Below are 5,837 nucleotides of genomic sequence, written 5' to 3'. Positions count from 1 at the left end.
AAATAAAAACGTAGGCATTGTGCTTAAAAAACAAAGGTTGCCTCCAATTCCGGTTAAACCGCAAGTGACAGGGGAGGTTTCAGTATGCGGCCGGATAGACCGTAATGTCACAAATTATATTTGACAAATTTTTCGTATTTTGCCAAATAAAAGAGATCTTGACGTGACCCTATTATCTCAAACACACTGTGCAAATACATTCATTGCTCCCCCGATTGTTTTCCGTCTCGTAAAAAATTTCGAATTGAATTTTGAGCTTTTGGAGATCAGCCCTGCTTGGTTGGAAACTAATTTGTGACAATTTTAGTTTCGAAAAATCAAGGAAATTTTCAAAAAACATTTCCTGCATAGTAGTAAAGTGCTCTTTCGGGAAAAGATATTATATTATTAAGAAAAGTTGATCAGAATGAAAAACTGAGTAAATGTTCAAAAAGTTCTATTCCTACTTTGTTTCTGTTGATGTTTTTATTTTTAACTAGATTCAAAATAGAATGTAATGATGGTGTAGTAAGTGTTCCTATCCGCTTGAAATTTGATACACGGTCATTACATTGTAGATCAGTTTTATAAGTAACATTTTTAGGAATCTCTAAAATATCCAGCTAAAAAATAAAAACATAAAAAAATCAAAGTAGGCTATCAAGGGCACTTGGCACGTTGGGCACTGCACTTGCAAACTTATATTTTTTCTCCAGTTCACCGAAAAGCCAAAGACCACGTAGTAGTACCAGATTTGTTATCGCGCACTGTTCCTATTCAGTGTTATTCAACCTTCTGGTGACACTGATACAATCATCCATTGTTCGAAAAATATCTGCGTAGTAGTAGCTTTGAAGGATTTGTATTTTTAAAACACACGATCCATTTATTTATAAACAAAAAAAATCCTGACATCTAACGATCGAAAGAGAAAACAACAGGATGGTCAAAAGCACGGTCTGTTGGTAAAAATAAATTACACCTAGTGCCTGGACGACAAAATAAGAAAGCGCCCTCTATATTGATTGCCTGAATTATTTAAACTGCCGAACTGCCATTAGTCGGGTGCAAGTCTTCATTTGGTCACAAAGAGTTGTATGAAATAGGTACTCCTGGTAGTTATAAATGTAACAACATGAAGGAATACTCCTCCATTATAACTTTCAACTACTCCTATTTTAAACACATTACACTTATATTATAAGCTTTAATAGAACATATGAAATACAAAATAGATGAAAAAACTTTTAGATTCACAGCTTCGGAAATGTTTCATTTAAATTCGCTTGAAAAGCTCCGAAACCCCATTTTCTTGTAAATATATAGAAACTTCACCTAATTAAGGTTTGTCATAACGCAATCATTTAATAAAGGCCTCAAGAAATTGGCGGACGGATGAAGAAAGGGAAACGTTACGCTACGGATGGACAAGCGAGACAGGGATTTCCGTTTTGGGTCATTCCTTTTCGTCCAAATGCCTACACACTGAGTTTCCGATCTTCCATAAAAAAGCGTATTGAATAAAGAACAAGATAGGGCCGACAGTAATGAATTGCACGCGAGTGACGATATGCGTTAATGCAATTTCAAAGATAGAAACACAAATCGAATTTTATATAGTGCCGAATGCTTTCCACTTCAATGAAATCTAATGTAGATCGGAAACACTTCCGCTCGAGAATTCTTGCTCCTTGACTTATACATATGAACATTTGTTTACTTCCATCCGCCTAAAATCGATATCTTTCGCCTAGTGGAAAATGCAGCAAAAGCTATCAAATGAAAGGCAGCACTCAACGGCTCAGTTAATAATTGTGTTAATAATCCCGTTCCGAATCGGATATCGATTTATCCCTTCAGCATTTTAGCTACCAATCTACTACTAGAGACGCACCAACGCAGAAATGTTTATTTACAAACGATTACCGAGCTATCATTGTAAACTATATGAAAATGACTATGGATTGTCAATAATGTAGTATACGATCTACACCAGGCTTTCCGTTTTGCCTATTGAACAACTTTTTGTTATTTTAACATATTAGATCTGGGATGTTTCATTAAATGGGCGAAGATTGCTTAACGACATTAAATAGTCGATCGACAAATTAACAGAGGAGATCAAAAATAGCTTAGAATCCTTTCGTTCACCATTATCGGAACCCAAAAGTTAATGTTCCAGTCAATTTTAAATGCGTTTTTTTACAGTGGTATTTTTTTCAAATTTCTACAGTCTCAACAGTTAGTCAAGATAAACAAAATAGGGGCAATTGTGTCAGTTCAATGAACTCAAGCTCAACCAATTATGACTAAGATTGAAATAAATCCATATTTTGAGCTTATTTGAAATCTTATAATGATTTCACAAAACCCACTTAACTTACTCTTAAATTAAATATTGGCCAAACTTGCTATTTCCAAAATAAAACAAAATTCTTAGTAGGCACATAAACAAAAAAATTATTTCAAGACGTTTCCCACAATAAGACCGTTTGAATTAAGTTTATTCGTGAAACTATTGACAGTTTTAGTTACAATTTCACCACTTAATAAGATTTAAATATATAATTCGCTTATGTGTATATTAAAAACGTAACTTTTCCGGCCGATAATTCGACGTACAATTTTTTCACGGCAACTTTCACTTTTCCCGAACCACCTTTAGGATTCGAATCAACTGTTGGGAAATAAGATTCAAAATGTTTCACACCGAAAAAATCTAAATTCCTTTTTACTTAAATCTTGCGATCTCTTCCCTATGACTGAGAAACTTCATCTACTTGTAAACTCAATTCTAAATGATCCCCCCGTCCTAATTACTAATTAAAAATGGCGATGCTTAAATTTTCTATTGGTTAGTGTCTTTTTCATTACCAATCCCGGACGACTGTTAATCAATCCCATCTCTTTTCAGAACTAGTGTAATGCTATACTGTCAGAAAATAAAACCATTTTGTCGGAATGTCGAAAAATGCCCTCAAGCGGTGATATGTGAAACTAACAAAACTTCAAATAGTATAATATTTGTAGCTGAAGAATAGATCTTTTGAACTAACCCGAGTTTGTTTAAGTCGGCTCAGCCGTTTCGAAGATACAGGGTGTTCTTTACGGAAACCTTTGAATACCCACCACCACATCATTTTTAGAGATACAAGAAAAATTTTCAAAAAAAAAGGTTGAGATTATTGTCAACTTCAAAGACCGGACATTTTTTTGTTAGGTTAATGTAGCGGAATTCATAGAAACATCACTTTTTTAGATTCCAGATTGCAGTTGCGCCTCCTAGCGGCCATTGCAGAAACTTAAAAATATTTTCCAGGTTTTTCTCGTGGCCGTTTTAGTAATAAATTTTTTTACCGCAAGCCTCTACGATGAACAGGTTCCCAGATACAGTACCTCGCATTCTTAGTTGGCCACCCTGTACATAATTATTTTCTTAGTGCCCTGATCTTCCCGCAGTGCTCCAAGAGGACGCCTCCTACCCACGCCTGCTTCCTCTTCATAGACGCGCTCAAGAAGCCATCACCAGAGGGAGGGGAAGGAAATAAGCTCCGTTATCTCAACCTTCCGCAGTCTGCTCGAGAGGAATCCAATCCTCGACCAACCCACCCCAGCCCAAGGAATATATGTTCTTATCACCTAAGAAGATATAGAAGCGGCCCGAAGACCTGGTATGGACGGCATAACCAACGCACAGGTGCGCAGATGTCCCAACACATTGAGGTGCTCTTCAATGCCAATCTTTACCGGCGATTAACGCCAATTTCATTGCCCGCTTCACGCGAATCATGATTTGATTCCGAAGGATGGGGATCGGATGGAGCCGGGTAATTGGCGGCCAATCACGATAGGGTCCCTCGTCCAGCCTCGCCTCCACCATATTATCGCGAGGTGCATAACAGCGGCGGTGTACTTCAACCTACACCAGCGCGGCTTTCTCCACCCGAAGGGTTTCATAACCAACGCCCTCGCACTGGATGCCTATGTGCGAGATGGAGCGAGCAGAGCAACATCGATTCGCTCGAAATTGGGAAAGCCTTCGATACCTCCATTATACGTGCGCCACAAGCGAGCTGGTGGAGAACACCATGTCTACTCTCACCACTGCCACATCCACATCCTGAACGGGGTAAAGCAGAGCGACCTCATCATTAACCTGGTTATGGACGAACTGCTGAGTCATTTAAATAGTGCTGACCGAACTAGTAGCACAGTTTCCCTCAGATACCGAATCACAACACTGGCCCTTGCTGACGATCTGCAACTCTTTCAAGACAGGGAAGTCGGCTTGCCGCGCACCGTGGACGCCGCAGAAACCTTCCTCCCGGCCAGAGGGATGGAAGTGAACCCCTTTAAATGCACGTCCAGTCTGGGGCACGGCTATCCCCCGCAGGTAGCTCGTATTCAGTATCTCGGGGTACCAACCCTAGGGCACCTTTAAATACCTTGGTCATCAGTTCGGCACTTCGGGTGCACAGAAACCATCGCTGTTCAATCTTCGCCAATAGCTCAGCAACGTGGAACGGGCTCCCCTGAAGCCACATCAGAAATTCGGGCTCCTGAGGACGTTCATTGTTCCCCGTATGCTCTACGGTCTGCAGAGTCCGAAGATAATCGCCCCTCTTCTGTCGGAGGCCGACAGAATGATACGAGGGGCGACACGAAAGAGTACTCCACTTCAGCACGCACAGGGGGAACCAACACATACGCGCGAGCGCGAGGGACGGCGACCTTAGGATCCCCGAACTCCGCCGCCTTGTTCCATGGCGACTCTCTATCAGCTTTGCGAAACTTTTCAGTGTCCACGACATCCTAACGCACCGACTCCTGGTTAATCCGGGCCACCGGACGCCTTCTAGCGTGAAGAGCTCGCGTCCAACGTGGGGCTCCAGAAGGCCGCCAACGACACCGCCATCCGATTCTGGCTACTACAACCTCAAAGAGGATGGCGCGGCAAGGATTTCGTTCGTGCCGTCCAAGTAAGATCTTCGAACGTCCCCACCGAGGGCCTCTGTTACGTTTCGAGGGAGGAGCGTGTTACAGTTCAAATTTCAATTTCCTATAGCATTTTAGTACCTGGCTTTATACAAAATTTGTTAGATGTCGTTTAAGGTTTTAAAGTAAAATTTAAGGCGATAAATGATAACGCCGATCGCTATTATTGGAATAATTGGGTATTGTTGCTTCGCACTTGGTCGTTGTTGCATCCATTTTGATATTAATCGAGTGCGAATATAAAAGTAATTGAGTTATCCTTAGTAAAGGTAGTTAGAAGTATCTAATTAGCATTGTCTTAGAAGACTTGATAACTCAAGAATTAATTGATTTAAACAGCAACTTATATCTGCAGGCCGCCCGTTATCTCAGGTATTATTTCTATTGTATTACGCGGTTTTATCGTCAATAACTATTTTAGGCCTGTTTATTTTTCCGTTTTCTTTCCCATTTTGGGATTTCGCCTACTTTTGATTTGGAATCGTATATAAAGGAGTTCGTCCGAAAATTAGACGTACCCTATCACCGTTTCTACTTGAAGATAATTGCCCAGGAAATGCCGCACGCCAAGAAGATTATCATTATCACCTTTACCAATTTATCAAAATGGCCGCTGTCGTCCCAAAGATAAGCTAAGCTTCAGTTAAGGTCAGCTCTCTTTTATATTTATTATCACCAACTATTGGAGTCGCCGAATTTCCGTTTACTATCGAACATCGAATATCAACTTTAACTTTCTTATATCGAACGAATACATTTTTTTTATTAAGTTATTATCACTAATTAGAGTCAAATTTTGAAGTAAAATTCTGTCAGGGAATCTACGAGGTCGCTCCAAAAGTTACTTGAACGCGTTATAAGGT

General features: G+C 40.1%; 1 long non-coding RNA gene across 1 annotated transcript; it reads left to right on the top strand.

The window, feature by feature from the left end:
- Nucleotides 1-5,024: 5,024 nt before the first annotated feature.
- Nucleotides 5,025-5,549, top strand: LOC116158654. The gene is made up of 2 exons (XR_004142783.1): nt 5,025-5,346; nt 5,396-5,549. It is a non-coding gene; the product is annotated as an uncharacterized LOC116158654 (long non-coding RNA).
- The last annotated feature ends 288 nt before the right edge of the window (nt 5,550-5,837 follow it).

This window comes from Photinus pyralis, unplaced genomic scaffold (assembly GCF_008802855.1).
Source record: "Photinus pyralis isolate 1611_PpyrPB1 unplaced genomic scaffold, Ppyr1.3 Ppyr1.4_LG1, whole genome shotgun sequence".
Classification (NCBI taxonomy): domain Eukaryota; kingdom Metazoa; phylum Arthropoda; class Insecta; order Coleoptera; family Lampyridae; genus Photinus; species Photinus pyralis.
The sequence above is the reverse complement of the archived record's forward strand: the minus strand, read 5'-3'. Positions and strand labels throughout refer to the sequence as shown.